Here is an 18,183-nt window from a genome sequence, read left to right as displayed (position 1 = left end):
ATGAAACCTCTGGTCCCCTTCACAAGTACCCAGCTACTGCCATGAGGGAGTTTGGAGAAGTCCTGGGTTTTAGGCGAGGACACTTCTGCTTCCAGTGTCCCTCCATTTTAGAGTATGAGCATTGCTTTGTTCCCAATCTTCCTAATGAAGGTCGAGGAACTGAACTCCTTTCCTGCCACGAGACACAACCCCTTACTCCCTTGGGGCAGCAGTCCTTTGCTGATTCCTTTTTCTTCAGCTGGCATTATTTTCGAGTTAGTCACTTCCAGGTGGATTTCCTTTAATTTGTATGTATTGCCCATGCAATGTCAAGTAGTTCACCCACATCAGATGCATCTGTTTCCTGGATTTCCTGTAATTGTATTCAAATATTTTTAAGGACTATGCTATGTAAATAGGATGCCTTTTACCTTCCTCCTGAACTTTATTTTACCTTTATTGCTTTTTTATCTGTGCCTGCAGCCAGCCTTCTTAGTCCTCTGTTCACTGGGCTTTGCAACTGCATTTAAACCTTCTTTCTCTTGATAATTTAAATGCTTAGAGCAGATGTGTCCCATGCTACAAATACAACAACAACATTTAATAATTTTTTTTATTTTCCTTCTCTAAAGCCTAAACAAAAGTGAGAAACATTTCTGTATACATCACTTAATGTCATTTTGTTCTTGATGCAAGAATAGCATTGGTTGTAGCCGAAGGTTCTTGTCCCACCACCAGTTGCTCACTGCCATCTTCACCAGCCCATTCCATCATTCCATCATTCCAGAGGCTGGGCCATCACAGGGGATATCACAAATCCACTCAGTGCCTGCTTCTTGGCCAGGTGTCTGTTAGGTTGTTTTGGCAATGAGTACCATTGTCTGATTAAGTTAGTGTGCCCATAGCACTCATTTCGAAGCCCAGGACAGTGTCCCAGGCAGTGACAAGGGACACAGGGTCTGTCTGCAGTCGCCCAGCCATTGTTCTCATCACCACAGCACTCGCCGTGGTGGGTTTGGGGTATAGTCAGTCTGCCAGGCCTCCCCATACTTGCATTCCAGCCCTCATGAGCAAACCCCTCCCTAAACCGGTTCTTGAATTGGGAAGCTAAAAACTCTTTAATTTGATATTTCTGAGCCCAAATCCTCCCTAAATGAGTGTTTCTTAGCTCCCTAAATTGGTGTTTCAGACACCAAAATATCCTTAAAAGGGTGTTTCTGAGCCTGGAATCTCTCTAAATTGCTGTTTCTGAGCTCAAAATATCCCAAAATTGCTTTCTTTGAGACTCGGAGCTACATAATTTTATTTTCCCCCAGACAAAATCCACACAAAATCAGTGTTCTGGAGCCCCAGAGCCCTCAGATTGCTCTTTCTCAGCTCCAAAGCTCCTGAAATCACCATTATGGCCTCGAAGCTGCTGAAATAGGGATTCTAAGCCATGAAGTGCCCAAAATCAGTGTTCCAGAGCCCTGACGGCCACAACTCAAGCCCTGTGCCCAGTCTGTCATCAGCCTGTGGGGTTCACTCCCAGCGCTCCCAGTGCCCTCCCGGGGCATTCCTGGTGCCCCTGGGCGGCTCCCAGGAGCAGGGAGGGGCCGCTGGCTGCGCCCATTTCCCACCCCAGCCAAGGAACCACGCCCTGATGGGAGCACTTTAACTGTTAGTTTTAAGGCATGTAGAAGATATGGGTTTATGACCATAAAAGGAAATGTTGAGGGAGGAGGGAGGAGCCTGTGGGGGTGGGAACGGGGGCGGGCAGGGTGGGATATAACCGGGATGAGGAGCCCCCGGTGCTCACAGCCCAGCGTGGAGCTGCTTCTTCCCAGCCCTGACCCAGGTAAGTGCCAGCCCCTTGCTCCCGCGTTTCCTCAGGGCTTGCTCCTTCTGCTCCCGAAATGGATGTTTCTCAGCCCAAAAGCTCTTGAAATCGCTGCTTTGGCGCTCCAAAGCGCCCTAAATGATTACTACAGAGCCCAAAATGGGCTTAAATTGTTTTTTTGGAGCCCAAAAGCTCTCTAAATTGTTCTTGCTGATCTGAAAATATCCCCAGATCACTCTCCCTGATTCCCAAAGCTCCCGACATGACTTTTTCTCAGCCTTGAACTCCCCAAATTAGGGTTTCATAGGCCTGCATGTCCCTAAACTGCTGTTTAAGAGTCCCAGTGCTCCCAAAATCAGTATTTCTGAACCCAAATGCTGTTTCAGGTCCCAAAAACTCCCCATGCAGGTGTTTCTGAGCCCCAGTGCTCCTGAAACTTCCGTGTTCTCAGTTGTGAAATTCCCTAAATGCCTTTTTTTTGAGGTCCAAAGTGTCTTGAAATGGTATTGATGAGTCCCAAAGTACCCTAAATTGCTGCTTTTGAGCCCCAAGTCTCTGGACATTGAATTTTCTGAGCCCCAGAGCTCATTAAATGGGTGTTTCTGAGCTCCCCCAGTTGCTTTTCCTGAGCCGCAAAGCTTCTTGTGATCCAGTTTTGGGTACTGTAGTTCCTTCAACATGTGTTTCTGAGCCCAAGAGCTCCCTAAATTGGAATTTTGAGCTGAAAAGCTGGCTAGAGGAGCCTTTCTGAGGCCAAAAGTTCCCCCAATCAGTACTTTTGAGCCAAATGCTCCCTAAATTAGTTCTTCTCAACCCCAATGCTGCCTAAAGTTTGGGTTTGTTTAGAGCCCAAAATCTCTCAAATCAGTGTTTGGGACCCCAAAGCTCCTAAAATCATTGAGTCCCAAAGCTCCAAGACTTGCAGTTTCTTAGCCCAAATGCTCCTGAATGGGAGTTTCTGAACCCCTGAGAAGCCAAAATTGCTTGTTTTGATCTCAGAAGCTGCCTACATCTTTTTGTTTTTGGAGCCAAACCCATCCCTAGATGTTTTGGAAGACTGTGCCTGAGTGCTGGTGGAATGCAGTGGGAGAGACTCTGCCAGAGGAGTGTCAGGGAGGATGAGGATGGGAGGTGTGAAGAGCAGCTGGGATACCTGGAGATTCACAACAGGAAGGGCAAAGGCTGACTTGTGTGAGTGAGCAGTGGGGTCAGAAAGGGGGGACACTGAACTGGCAGTTCAGAAACTCCCTGATCATCAGGGAGAGTTGGCAGAAGAGCTCTGGTGCAACCTGGAGGAGTCTCCAGGCCAGTGAGCAGGTTGCCATGGGGAAAGGCAACTGCCCTGGCATTGATGGCCAGGCAAAGCAAAGGGCTCCAGCAGCGTGGGGATCTGGGAGCGATGGCTCAGCAGAGCTACCTGGTGGGTGGAGAGGGGGATGCTCACGGGGACCTGGTCCTGCCCCATAAGGAAGGGCTGGTCAGGGCTGTGCTCCTCAGTGACAGTCTGGCCTGTCACAGCCAGGAAATAGTGGGGTCCACTGAAGAACAGGGACTGAGGCCAGCAGCAGAGCACAGAGCTGGGGCTCCAGAGGAGAAGACTTTGATGTACTGAACTGTCGCAGTCCCCGGCTAGATGGTGACAGTGGGGGGGTGACAGTCCCCCTCTTTCGGGGCTCCGCAGAATCCCAGCTACCAGGGGAGGCCCAGCATGGAACAAAAAGACACAGCAGCAGCCCGGGCCTGGGGTGGCACTGGGTCACTTTATTTGATGTTACACTCCCCGAGTCTCGGGGTCCCAGGCAAGGAGCTGGGGGCAAACAGCAGCTTATAAAGGGGGGCAGGTCTCAAGGGAGGATACCGTGTAAGAACTGTGGGTGGAACACAAGGCAGGGAATACAAGGGAGGAAATCTGCTTGGGACAGGAGGGGTTCACAACTGGCTGTGGGAGGAAGGGGTTTGAAACTTGGCAGAAAAGTAGCTAAATAGCAAAAAGATAAAGCGACACCTGGCTCAACTGAATTACAAAGGCAGGTGTGTGTCCCTCTGAAATCAGGGGGAGAAAAACTCCAAAAAACAAATCAAACAATAACCTTCAAAATAAAAACACAATACAAGACTGAACCAGATGGTGTCAGGGGCAGCAGCTCTGGAGGGTTCCCACTCCCTCGGGCTCCTCCCTCCCCCCTAGCACTTCCTTTCTCGGTTTGACACCAATTTCCTGTAAATGCCTATCAGGAAGTCTGAGAGGGGGCAGGGATGGTCTCTCCAAGAGCCAGGAGTAAAGCACTCATCTCCTGAGGCTCTCAGCTGAACTGACCGAGCTCCAGGGTGAAAAGGCAGCACTAGGGTGGTGGAGCACACGAGCCAGCAGCAAAGCAAGGCAGCAAAGCAAGGCAGCAGCACCCAGGGCTGTGTGAGCAGGAGCCCAGCCAGGGGAAGGGCTGACCCCCCTGGCCAGCACATTCACATCACACCTGCCCAGCCACAGGGGGCTGTGGCACTCAGGAACCACTGTCCTGGTGAGTCACTGTTATGGCAATCCTCTTCCACCTGTCCTTCACTGCTGGTGGGATTTCCTTAATATCAGTGTCTGCAACAGCAAAACCAACGACAAAATGTGACCCTGCCCAAACAGAACCGTCTGCAGCAGAGCAATCTGCACAGTCTGCAGCCGCCCCTCTGGGCAAGGCCAGTGCAATCCCTGTTGGCCATACACAGCAGTGACACCCCCTCCTCACAAGGCTTCCAGGGCAGTGACTGTCCCTGGGCTGGGCACTGCTGAGGCCCCTCAAGTGCTGTGTCCAGTTCTGCCAGAGGGGATTGAGTGGGAAAAGCTCTTTGGACCATCCTGGGGCCTTCATTGGGCTTTGCTGAGGTTTGAAGGAGCCCTGCTGCCCTCCAGGGCTTTCAGTGTCTTTGCCTCATCTGTGCTGCAGAGGGTGGGAGACCACCAAGTTAATATTTCATGGATTTCCCATTCAAAGTCCATTGTCCCTTCTCACCCACTGTCTAGAGACACTAATCCAGCTCCTAATTCATTCCTACAAAGCAAAAAAAAATGGTCAATTCAGGCCTTACTTATTTATTTAATGGGTTTTTTGTCTGATAGCAAAAATTGTTGTTGTGGCTTTTACTACACATTATATTGGAGAAAAAGTAAAAAGTAAGTAGCATATTGATTAGGCACAGCCTGGATGCCATGAATATATTATGGAAAATTGTTTGTTTCTTTGATCTTGGCTGATCAGAAAAATTTTTAGTCCGAATATATAAAGAATAATTATTTCACGGACTGCGTAGAACTTCATAAAATAAAATATAAAAATTTAAACAATAGCTCATCTTAGCACCCCAGACAAAGCATAATGAGATTTCACCACCACTCATACAATCCTCCTGGATTTAACTCAAAAACTGGTACTAATGTTGTATTAGACTCAATGCATAATTCAAAAAGTCTAATTTATTGGGCCTCTGTTGGCAGACCAGACTCTGTTGGTCTCTGGGCAACAGAGCCATCACTGGCAATGCAGAAGAGAAAGTTTCTTCCCTTTTTTTTTTTTTTCTGGCCATACTCTTTTTTTCTCCTCTCTCCCCATTCATTTTCTTTTTCCTTCTCCTCCTCTCTCCTGTCTTTCCCCCTTCATTTTTCCCTCCTCAAAGCTTCAACTTTGGCTCAGGATTGCAGATCTGGCCCTGTATAAAATAAATTTCCTGTCTAAAGCAGTTGTCAGCGCTTCTTCTAAATATGAGAGAGAGAGAGAGAGAATGATTTGTCTCTGACTGTGAGAAGTGGGGTGACCCATCCCTGGAAGCACAACCATCTTTCCATGAGTGGTGATCTGAGCTAATGTCTGTGTTCATCAGTTACCAATGGCAGAGGCACATCCAGGACAGCTTCACGTGCACATCATCTGTTCATTGTTACTGTTTGAGAAGCCATCACACTATTGCTTTGTTTTCAGGAGAAAACCCCTCAAACTCTGAGTGTTTTATGCCATTTATACGCTTTCCCTCCTTTCAGGCCCGAAAAAAAGAGCAAAAAGGAGGAGATAGAGCAGGGCTCAATCCTGGGAAAGCACCCCTGGCATTTCCTGTCTGATGCCTTCAGTTAGACCCGTGGGACAGCCCCGGGCCCTGGGGCTGTGAGTTCTCTTGGGTCCTTGCTGGCATTTCTCTGTTTCTAATCCTCAGTGGAGCTCTTTTCCTCACCCAGGTCTATCCTCCCCTTGAACACCAGGAAAGCTTTCTTGCATGCAGCAGCTTTTGGCAAGGGCTTCCTTAATTGAGTCCAGGTCCTCCTCCTTCTCTGGAACATGGCCAAAGAAAACAGAAAGTCACAGGGAGCAGACAGCCCAGGGAAGTGGAGTGCAAGAAGGAGAGGGAGAGCAGAGCAAGGCAGTGAGCTGTGCCCTGAGCAGACCTTTCCTCACTCCTGAGCAGTCCCTGTCTCTGCCTTCACCTCGTCACTGCTGCTCTGATGGATTGCTCAGAAGGGACAGGTGGCTTTGTCTGAAGGGTCAGCAGGGCCCTGCTTTCTCTAGCTGGCTGTGCAGAAGAGGATATTTAGGAAACTTCCCAGTCTGACCCTTCCCAAGGCTCTCTGGCCATCACACTCCAGCCACCAGAGGAGGTGTTCAGTGCTGGGACTGGAGCCCCTCCACAGCAGTGGCTGCAGTGCCCCAAGGGCCCTACTGGACTCCCCACACCCCCCTCCCACACCCAGCCCCCGTGTCCTCCCTGTTTCCAGCCCAGGTTTCCCAGAGCAGTCTCAGCTGTCTGACTCCATAAAGCCATTTATTCCCAGTGCAGTAACACAGGAACAGCCTGAGCTGGTCCCCCAACAAGGGAGCCCCTCAGTTTTATCCCCTCACAGTCTGCATGCCCAAGGCTCAAGTCTGGCTCTTCCTTCCAGCCCTCAGTTCCTGCTGGGTCTCTCGGTGTCCCTTCCCCAGCTGTGCCACCACTCTTGGTGCCCTTTGCTGGCAGTTCATGAGCTCTTGTCTCGGGCTCCCACCTGGAGGTCAGCTTGCTGGGCTGTGCCAACCTCATGGTTGGTCTTTAGTTTTCTCTGTGTTCAGTTCCAGCCATGTAGCCTCTCTGCAGGGGCTGCAGGGCTCTCAGGTCTCAGCCGTGCTGGGGAAGGGAATTTGATGATAAGATCACAGCCAGGGCCAGCCCTGCTCCGTCCCGAGCTCCGCAGCCTCCCCCCATTCCTGCCCAGCTGCTGCTGGGGCCCGGCCTGGCCAGAACGGGGCCGAAGGGGGGAACCGGTGGCTGGCCCGGGGAGGGGGAAAAGGCCCGGCCAGAACGGGGCCGAGGGGGGGAACCGGTGGCTGGCCCGGGGAGGGGGGAAAGGCCCGGCCAGAACGGGGCTGAAGGGGGGAACCGGCAGGTGGCCCAGGGAGGGGGAAAAGGGCCCGGCCTGCGGCAGGACCGTCCGGCCCGTCCCAGCTGAGACCGGGGAGTGGGACTGGGGCCCACCACATCCTCACCGACCTGAAACGGGGTTTTTAGTCTTTAACATCTGTGTTTTGCAGAGGCGTGTTCAGCTTCGCAGTGGTACCATAGACTGTCAGTTACACAAAAAGCTTTGCATCTCTTCCCCAAATTTTCTTCCCATTCCATAACACGACAAGAGTGAATACTGTAAAAAGGACACAAGTATTGAAATAAACAGGGCAGAAGATATCTCTCCTTTTTTGATGCCTTTATTAAAAGTGAACAGCTCAAGGTTGGGAGGCCCGATGGATCTGCGGGTTCGCCGTCGCAGCTCCCTGGAGTGACTCAGAGGAGGAGGCAAATGCAGCCTTGTCCTCACGGGGGCAGAGCTGGGGGTCCAGCCTCACGAGAGCAGGCGGGGTCTATACACCCCTGGATCCCAATCTTGAGTTGGCAGTCTCGGGTCCTGGCTCCAATCATCATCTTCTGAAGTTGTGGTGAGGGACCATTAAGGTTTTCAGAGTCTCTGCTGGCTTCTCACCTCACCCCTGATGTCTAGAGACCACTTTGATCTCTGAATTCCATATTGGCTCGCTGGTTTAGGGGTTTATTAATTGCGTTTGGAATAAGGGCTTGCCCCATTGCATTTTGGCTCTAAACTTATCTGCATATCAACTCCTGGTCCCCTCCCCTCCACCATCGGGGGTGGGGGGATGCCATCCTCCCACCTGGCCACAAGCAGGGTGATGCTGATACAATAGAGTGAATTCTCAACCATAGATGGCTAACGACCCGATACTTAACAGGTGATTACAACAAGCAGCTAACAAAAGCATTCCTCTGCCAGAACTGGTTAAACTTGTAATTCTACAACTTTTGGAAAAAAAATGGGTAACCCTTTTTTTGTTCATAACAGGTAACAAGAAAAGGGCATGGCTAATTTTTTTGCTAAGAGTTGCATTACTTGTTTAGACAGTGATGGAAGGGAAAACCAGTAAATTAAAAAACCCTGAGTAGATCAGAGGTTTGAGAAGTATAAGGGACATATGTGTCCCCAAAAAGCTCTTAAACGCCCTTTTTAAATCCTTAGGGAAATATTGTAGTGAAGCTTCCGTTTTTTAATTTTTCTTTTCAGGTGAAGCTGTGGCTAGAAGAAATGAGCTCGTTGAGGAAAGCTGGAAAACACATAGGTGGTGACATAGGTAAAAAGAGTGGGCTCATGGATTCCATTGCTCTTGTCTGTGGCCATCCTTGGGAACCCTTGTGGTGGCATGGGATGGGATGGGATGTGTTATCCCGGAGAGAAGTGAGGCCAGTGGAGGTCTCTCCCCTGAGCACGTTGCCTGCAGAACCCCTTCCTGAGCACAGCAGAAGGCCTGGCCTTTGGGGTGGGGTCAGTTTGGTCAGAGGGGTGACCTTCTCTGACCAGGGACATGTCCTACTCTAGTAGGAGGTGTTGCTGAGCAGGGCTTTGAGGGTCAGGCTGAAATGAATGTGCCAAGGGACAGTGAAGGGGCCTGGGAGGTCCCTCTCCACTCCCGGAGTGTGAGGCCGAAGAGTCTCACCTTCTTGTGGGTGGCTGGGCTGTGGTGGGACTGAGGTACCTGTGTGGTGCCTGAGTGCTGTGGCAGCTGAGGCAGCTCCCTGGCCCAGGAGAGCCTCAGTGGGCCCCGAGGATCAGGAACCCCCCAGCACTGCTGAGGTGTTCCTGGTCAACAGGAGCTCATGGCTCCTGGGCCAGCTGGGGGATGTGTTCTGCCCCAGAACCTGCTCAGTGCAGTCCTGGAGTTCCCTGGGGAAAGGTCCTTATTAAATGTCCTGGTTTTCTTTTTTTATTTTTTTTTCATATGTACTTCATGTTCAGTATCTGCGATTATTTGGTATGTGGTTGAGAAAGTCCTAGACCTGATATTCGGCACATCCAGTAAGTGTGCTGGGTCCCATTGCTCTTGTCTGTGGCCATCCTTGGGAACCCTTGGGATGGGATGGGATGGGATGGGATGGGATGGGATGGGATGGGATGGGATGGGATGGGATGGGATGGGATGGGATGGGATGGGATGGGGTTTGGGTGGGATGGGATGGGATGGGATGGAGTGGGATGGGATGGGATGGGATGGGATGGGATGGGATGGGATGGGATGGGATGGGATGGGATGGGATGGGATGGGATGGGATGGGATGGGATGGGATGGGATGGGATGGGATGGGATGGGATGGGATGGGATGGGATGGGGTGGGGTGGGATGTGATGTGTTATCCCTGAGAGAAGTGAGGCCAGTGGAGGTCTCTCCCTTGAGCACATTGCCTGCAGAACCCCTTCCAGAGCACAGCAGAAGGCCTGGCCTTTGGGGTGGGATCAGTTTGGTCAGAGGGGTGACCTTCTTTGACCAGGGACATGTCCTACTCTAGCAGGGGGTGTTCCTCACAATTGGTAATGGTTTCAAAGACATAGCACATCCCTTCTGGGATTTCCTTTCCTTTCTTTGAACACTAAAGGGGGAATCTCACCCTAGGCTTAGCTACAGGGACAAAAGGCAGAAGCCTTTCTGTGCAGGTGAGTGCCAGTCCTTGCCCACCTGGAAACTCAACCCTGCCAAGCAGGAAGGAGATCCAGAGGTCTGTTGTGCATGAGGGCTTGGTGCAGTCAGATCAAGCAATCCCACCTGTCGATAAATTCCCATTTCCAAAGGCCTCCAGCCAGTCCTTTGTTACATTGCCCATCCCCATGCAGATGCCCAGGATCCCAGGGTGCAGAGATGTCCCAGCAGTGGGCTTCTCTCAGCACAGACCAGAACAGCCTGGAGGAGAGGAAACCAAAAACCAACCTGTAGAAGACCCAAGAAGAGACCCTCGAAAAGAGACTTTAAAACAGAGGAGTTCATCATCCTCAGGCAGGATGGGTGGGCTCCCCTTCAGACAAGCAATGTCAGTTTCCCACTGACACCAATCCTTTTCCACAGCAGGGACAAATGTGGAGGGCAAAACACCCATGGAACGTGACATAGATGAAGACTTCCAGAAGCCCAGTTTCAGGGTGCCGAAGTTCACGGACATCAACAGTATGAGCCGGTGAAGCCAAATTTATTATCCCTAAGAGGGCTATATTTATAGTAAGTTTCTACTGTCCGCGCATCTCTAGCTAATACATGATTGGTTAATCCTAGCTGTTCACATGTCTAAAATAAAATGCTGATTAGATCATCTAATTTTTCACGTGTCTTGCTGTGGTCATCTGACCCACCCATTGCTTTCTCTTTTTTCTTACTTTCTCAAACTTGCTGACAAACTTGCTGAGTCTTGATGACTCTTCTTCTTGTATCATTCGCAAGGATATACCGACCCCATTTCTGAATATGTCCATTATTCATTGTTTGTGAACGTGTCCGTTGTCCATTATCCCAAGCAGGCTGGATTGGGCATCGGCTGAATATGGCCATTGTCCTGCAAAAACTCCTCAATCTGCAGAAAATCTTCAACACCCCAGAGTCTGACCCTGCCCCACAGCCCACCTCAGAAATGAACCACCCAGGTTGGATGGGGGTTCTGGTGAAGGAGATGGGCCAGATGCTGAAGGAGTACATTTCTCCAGCTGGTGAGAAATCCTACCCTTGCCAAAAAGAGGGAGAGTCTGATGGTGCAGCAGTGGAACCCACAGATGTTACAACCATCCAGGTTCCAGCTGAACTGCAGAGGCAGTCACAGCCAGCAGCATTCGCCCCTGCAGAAACAAGGAGGTCTAAGATGAAATCAGAACACCCAGACAAGGATAAGAATGGAGGGCCCTCACATCCCACAGGGGAGCCAGTGGTTGAGATCATCACTGAGTCCCTGACATACAAAAGTGACGGAGTCGACGGGAGAGAAGCACATCCGATGATGATCAACAAGTCTCAATTTATTGATTTAACATGCGTGCTCTTATAACAGTGATAATAAGGCTCATACATATTGCAAAACTAAAGCTCACTATTGGTTCGCTATAAGAGGTCAGCTCAACCTTTGCTATCAGATACTCAGGATGCCTATATTTTCTCCCCTCATTAGCTAGTCTCTGCTTCTGCAGCCCGTTATCGTATAACTTCCTGCTCAAGGACACTCTGGCCCTGCCAAAGACCCCCGACCAGAGGCCCATTGCTTTACCAGCTGTATTTTATCATGTCCCTTCTCTTCAAGCCACGTCTCCACAAAACTCTCCACACAAAAGTCTCTGTAATCTGCACAAAGACATTGTACAACGGGGTTATGAGGCTTAAACAACCTGGTTACTCCGAGTCTGGGTCCTTTTGGGTACAGGTGTGCAACTGGATGGTTGTGAGGCACGGAATTTGGGACTCTTGACCCAGGACTCAGGTATGAATGAGATTTTTGTAAGAGTGTCAGGGTCCCTTTCCCTCTGGGAGTGGCTTTTAATGAGTGTCAGAGAGAGGTTTGTCCACAGGGAGAGAATGCAGGAGCACCACCATAGAATGTACTGGAAGACCCTCGAGGAAGGGATCCAACAGCTGAGAGAAGTGGCAGTATTGGAGGTACTTTTTGGGAGGGATGGACAGCATGACAATGACCCTGACAAAATCAGGTGCACAGGGCAAATGCTGTGGAGTCTGGCAGATCTGGGGCCATCTCAATACACCACCTTCACTGCAACGATTAATGCCGATACCAACCAAGAGACAGTGGGCTCTGTCACCAACAAGCTTAGAAATTGTGAGAGTATGATCAATGGCCCAAGGCAGGCTCATGTCTGTGCTGTGATCAAGGACCTGATCAAAGAGGAGATGAGGGAGATGAAGGAGGAGGTGAGGAAGATCAATGCAGCACCTGTGCCAGTCACAGGCCCCAAAGTCAGAGCCCAACATCCCCTGGCTGAGGAGAGAGGCTACACCCCAAGGGCTGACTGGTGGTTCTTCCTGAATGACCAAGAGGAAGACATAGGAAGGTGGGATGGGAAACCTGTCACATGTCCCGGCTAGCTGGTGACAATGGGGGGGTGACAGTCCCTCTTTTCCAGGGCTCTGCAGAATCCCAGCTACCAGGGGAGGCCCAGCATGGAACAAAAAGACACAGCAGCAGCCCGGGCCTGGGGTGGCACTGGGTCACTTTATTTGATGTTACACTCCCCGAGTCTCGGGGTCCCAGGCAAGGAGCTGGGGGCAAACAGCAGCTTATAAAGGGGGGCAGGTCTCAAGGGAGGATACCGTGTAAGAACTGTGGGTGGAACACAAGGCAGGGAATACAAGGGAGGAAATTTGCTTGGGACAGGAGGGGTTAACAACTGGCTGTGGGAGGAAGGGGTTTGAAACTTGGCAGAAAAGTAGCTAAATAGCAAAAAGATAAACCAACACCTAGCTCAACTAAAAACCAAAGGCAGGTGTGTGTCCCTCTAAAATCAGGGGGAGAAAAACTCCAAAAAAACAAATCAAACAATAACCTTCAAAATAAAAACACAATGCAACAAAACCCACTTCTGTCCTGGCAGCACAGGTGTGTCAGCTCAAGGAGGGAAACACTAACTGAGGGAGTTCCACTAAAGTGAAGGCAGCCCCAACCTACCATAACCAAGTTGCTGAGTATGATCTGTAAGATCCCCTTGAAGGAACCTCTACCATGAATGCCCAGGAAAGAAATAATAACCAGGGCTAGGGAGGCCCTGTCTCTAGCCAGGAAGAGGCATGGGAAAACCTGATCCTCTGGCCGGTGTGAACCTGATTGCCTTGCACATCAGAGCCACAAAAATAGGATGCCTTAGTTGAGACTGGTGTGCAGTGTACCCTGATACCATCGGGACATGTTGGGGAAGAATCTGTTTCCATTACTGGGGTGATGGTGGGATCACAGTAATTGACCCTCTTGAGAGCCCAGGTGAGCCTGACTGGGAAGGAGTGGGAGAAACATCCCATTGTGACTGGCCCAGAGGCCCCATGTATTCTGGGCATAGACTTCCTCCAAAATGGCTATTACAGAGAACCAAAGGGACTCAGGTGGGCTTTTGGAATAACTGCTGTAGAGACAGAGGACATTAAGCAATTGAACACATTGCCTGGACTATCAGAAAACCCAACTTCAGTAGGACTCCTGAACGTGGAAGAGCAGTGAGTGCCAATTGCCACCTCGACGGTGCACTGCCGGCAGTATTGAACAAATCGAGATGCTGTGATCCCCATCCACAAAATGATTTGTGAGCTGGAGAGCCAAGGGGTGGTCAGCAAAACCCACTCACCCTTCAATGGTCCCATCTGGCCTGTGTGCAAGTCTGACAGAGAATGGACATTGACTGTGGACTATCGTGCATTGAATGAAGTGACTCCACCACTGAGTGCAGCTGTGCTGGACATGCTGGAACTCCAGTACAAGCTGGAGTCCAAGGCAGCAAAGTGCTTTGCCACTGTTGACATTGCTAACGCATTTCTCTCCATTCCTCTGGCAGCAGAAAGCAGGCCTCAGTTTGCTTTGACCTGGAGGGGCGTGCAGTACACCTGAAACCGACTGCCCCAGGGGTGGAAGCACAGCCCCACCATCTGCCATGGACTGATCCAGGCTGCACTGGAAAAGGGTGAGGCTTCAGAACATCTGCAGTACATCTATGACATCATTGTGCGGGGGAACACAGCAATAGAATATTTGAGAAAGGAAAGAGGATCATCCAGATTCTGCTGGAAGCTGGCTTTGCTGTCAAGAAGAGCAAAGTCAAGGGACCTGCCCGAGAGATCCAGTTCCTGGGGGTAAAGACAGACTTTACAGGTGTCAGAATCTCACTGAGGTCATCAAGAAGATCAATGCGATATCTCCACCAAACAGCAAGAAGGAAACACAAGCTTTCCTAGGCACCATACGATTTTTGGAGAATGCACATTCCCGAGTACAGCCAGACTGTGAGCCCTCTTTACCTGGTCACCCGAAAGAAAAACAATTTCCACTGGGGCCCTGAGCAGCAGGAAGCCTTTGCCCAGATCACACAGGAGATCGCTCATGCAGTAGCCCTTGGCCCAGTCAGGACAGGACCAGAGGTGAAGAATGCGCTCTACTCTGCAGCTGGGAGCCATGGTCTGTCCTGGAGTCTTTGACAAAAGGTGTCTGAGAAGACTCGAGGCCGAGCACTGGAATTCTGGAGCCAAAGTTACAGAGGGTCCAAAGCCAGCAACACATCCACAGAGAAGGAAATCTTGGCCACCTATGAAGGAGTTCAAGGGGCCTAAGAAGTGATTGTCACGGAAGCAGAACTCCTCCTGGCACCCCGACTACCGGTGCTGGGGTGGATGTTTAAAGGAAAGGTTCCCTCTACCCAACATGCCATCAGTGCTACATGGAGAAAATGGATTGCCCTCATCACACAGAGTGCCCATATTGGAAACCTGAATTGCCCTGGGATTTTGGAGATAATTACAAACTGGCTGGAAGATGAGAACTTTGTTCTCACTGACGAAGAGGAGCAGGATCAAGTGGCACAGGCTGAAGAAGCTCCACCATACAACCAACTATCAGCAGAGGAAACACGCTATGCTCTTTTCACTGATGGTTCCTGCCACATCATAGGGATGAACTGGGAGAGGAAAGCAGCTGTATGGAGCCCCACATGAACGGTTGCTCAAGCTACCAAAGGAGAAGGTGGATCAAGTCAACTTGCTGAACTCAAGGCCATTCAGCTGGCCCTGCACATTGCTAAAAGAGAGAAGTGGCTAAAACTATACCTTTTATACTGATTCGTGGATGGTAGCCAATGCACTGGGGGGCTGGCTGAAGAGGTGGAAAAAGGGCAACTGACAACATAGAGGAAAGCCAGTTTGGGCTCCTGATGAGTGGGAAGACATCGCCACTTGGGTAGAGAAGCTACCTGAGAAAGTCTGTCGAGTAGATGTCCATGTCTCCAGGAGTCAGGCTAGTGAGGAACACCAAAACAACGAGCAGGTAGATCAGGCTGCAAAGAGAGAGGTGTCAAAGATAGATTTAGATTGGCAGCACAAGGGGGAGTTGTTCCCAGCTCGATGGGCCCATGATGCCTCAGGTCATCAGGGCAGAGATGCCACCTGTGAGTGGGCACAAGAGCGAGGGGTGGATCTAACCATGGACAGTATTTCTCAGGTTATCCATGACTGTGAGTCGTGTGCTGCCATCAAGCAGGCCAAGCAGGTGAAGCCCCTGTGGTATTGTGGGCGGTGGTCCAAGTACAGGTATGGGGAGGCCTGGCAGATTGACTACATCACACTGCCCCAGACACGCCAGGGCAAGCGCTACGTGCTGACCATGGTGGAAGCCACTACAGGATGGTTGGAAACCTAACCTTGCCTCACACCACTGCCCAGAACACCATCCTGGGCCTGGAAAAGCAAATCCTTTGGAGATATGGAACCCCTGAGAGAATTGAGTCAGACAACAGGATCCATTTCAAGAATGGCCTTATCAACACCTTGGCAAGGGAACATCGTATTGAATGGATATATCATATCCCCTATCATGCACCAGCTGCTGGGAAAGTTGAACAGTGTAACAGACTACTTCTGACTACCCTGAAGGCACTTGGCAGGGGAACCTTCAGAAATTGGGAAATGAACTTAGGAAAAGCCACCTGGATGGTAAACACTTGAGGATCCATCAATCGAGCTGGTCCTGCCCAGTCTGAACCCCTGCACACAGTGGATGGAGATAAAGTCCCTGTGGTACCCATGAAAGGTATTTTAGGAAAGACTGTTTGGATTAATCCCACCTCAGGGAAAGGCAAACCCGTCTGTGGGATTGGCTTTGCTCAAGGACCTGGTTGCACTTGGTGGGTAATGCAGAAAGATGGAGAAAGCCGTTGTGTTCCACAGGGAAACCCAGTCTTCAGTGAGAACTGTGTGTAAGGTTTCATTGTGATGCAGATGGAAATAGAATAAAGGGTGGATAATGTCCTGGATTGCAAGGTAATTAATGTGTATATTCTATTTTCCATCTGTTAGAGGTGTGGCAGTTATCTTCTGTTAATTGGGCAGTTTTCTTTATCTCTTCCACAAACCAATCCTTCCTCTGGGTAATATCTTCTGTCCATGGGCCACTGAGTGTCACTGCATAAAATTACTGATAAAATTACATCATCCCATTGGGAGATGCTCCACCCAGGGGGAGGAGCCAAGCATTCCTACCTGGATATAATCTGAGATTTTGGGATACCAGAGCAGCCTTTTTCCACTGGATTCCCACAGGAGCTGCTGTCTTCTCCACTGGATTCCCAGAGGAAGACCAGGCCCATCTACAGCACTCCTGGATCTTCAGAGGAAAACTCCACCCTTCTACAGGATCACTGCTCCAACAGAACCCCATCTGTCACTGCAGCCACCATTTAATGGGACTGCTGCCAACACCCTGACACACAGGGTGTCAGGTTGTTTTCTGAGTCTGTCAGTGGTTTTTTTGTTGTCTGTATGATTGCATTTGTATTTTTAGCTTTCCTAGTAACGAACTCTATTGCTATTCCCATATCTTTGCCTGAGATCCTTTTATTTCAAAATTGTAATAATTTGGAGGGAGGGGGTTTCCATTTTCCGTTTCAGGGGAGGTTCCTGCCTTTTTTAGCAGACACGTGTCTTTTCAAACCAAGACAGTTGGATACACAGAATTTTAGAGGCAGAATATCAATTTCAGCCATGGACACCTGGAGGTGAAGGACGGTTCTTTTCCATAGGAAGGAAAACACAGAACACTGGTGTTTCAGGGCCAGATGAAAGGCAGCAATCAGAGGCCAAGGGCAGGCAGATCTCTCTGTCCTGGCAGCTTTTGTCTGAAAGCAGCCCTTGGATATCAGGAGTTCTGGAGGTGGAATCCCAATTTTGGCCATTTCAGTATAGATATAAAGGATGGTTCTTTTCCACAGGAAGGAGAGCACAGAGCCCAAGTGTTTCAAAGGCAGAAGAGGAGACAGGTGGCTCCTGGGAGGCCAAGCCAGCCAGACCTGTTTGTCCAGGCAGTTTTCATCACCGAGAAATACTTGGATATACAGAATTTGGAGGGCTGAGTCTCAGTTTCAGCCCTGGACATCCTGATGAAAAGGATGGTTCTTTTCCATTGGAAGGAAAGCACCGAGCTCCAGGTTTCAAAAGCAGGTGAGAGGAAGCCCCAAAGAGGCCAAGGGCAGCCAGACCTGTCTGTCCTGGCAGCTTTCACCCTGGAGCAATCCTTGGATGGATGGAGTTTTGGAGGTGGAATCCCACTTTGGCCATGAGCACCTGGTCGAGGTGGATGGTTTTTCCATAGGAAAGAAAAGCACAAACTCCAAGGGTTTATGAAGAAGATGAGAGGTGGCCTCCCATGGGCCAAGGCTGCCAGAGCTGTCTCTTAGGGCACCATTTATCTGTGGATCGACATAGGGAATTTTGGAGGTGGAATCTCAGGTTTGGCTGTGGGCACCTGGCCAGGAAGGAGAGTTCTTTTCATTAGGAAGGAAAGCACAGAGCCCCAGTGTTTCAAAGGCAGACAAGAGCCAGCTCTTCAGAAACCAAGGCCAGCCAGACCTGTCTCTCCTGGCAGCTTTTGTCAGGAAGAAATCCCTGGATATAGGGAATTCTGGATGTGGATTCCCAACTTTGGCCTTGGGTCCCTGGATATGAAAGGTTCTTTTTTTCCTATAAGAAAGAAAAGCACATGGTCCCAGTGTTTCAAAGGCAGATGAGAGGTGGACCCCCAGTGGCCAAGCGAGAAAGATCTACCTGTCCTTGCAGATTTCATCGGGGAAGAATTCTTGGGTAGACAAAAATTTGGAGAAGGAATTCCAATTTTGGCCATGGGTGCCTGGAGGAGAAGGGCATCTCTTTCCCACAGGAAGGAGAGCCCAGAGCCCCACTGCTCCAGAAAGGCCAAGCCCTGAGCCCAGCCTGGGCCAGCAGGGCCTGTCCCTCAAGGCTGGCTCGGGGCTCTTTGTTGGGCAGGGGGATATGAGGGGCAGCAAGGACAAATGCCATCAACCCGTGTGACAC

The 18,183-nt window shown here is 50.3% G+C and overlaps 1 long non-coding RNA gene across 1 annotated transcript; it reads left to right on the top strand.

The window, feature by feature from the left end:
- Positions 1–1,702: 1,702 nt before the first annotated feature.
- On the top strand, positions 1,703–10,444 carry LOC132334677 (uncharacterized). Its single transcript, XR_009488429.1, has 4 exons — positions 1,703–1,816; positions 8,376–8,442; positions 9,105–9,164; positions 10,204–10,444. It is a non-coding gene; the product is annotated as an uncharacterized LOC132334677 (long non-coding RNA).
- The last annotated feature ends 7,739 nt before the right edge of the window (positions 10,445–18,183 follow it).

The sequence above is a fragment of the Haemorhous mexicanus genome, chromosome 16 (genome assembly GCF_027477595.1).
Source record: "Haemorhous mexicanus isolate bHaeMex1 chromosome 16, bHaeMex1.pri, whole genome shotgun sequence".
In the NCBI taxonomy this organism is placed as follows: Eukaryota; Metazoa; Chordata; class Aves; order Passeriformes; family Fringillidae; genus Haemorhous; species Haemorhous mexicanus.
Note: the sequence above shows the minus strand (reverse complement) of the source record. Positions and strands in the feature narration are given on the sequence as shown.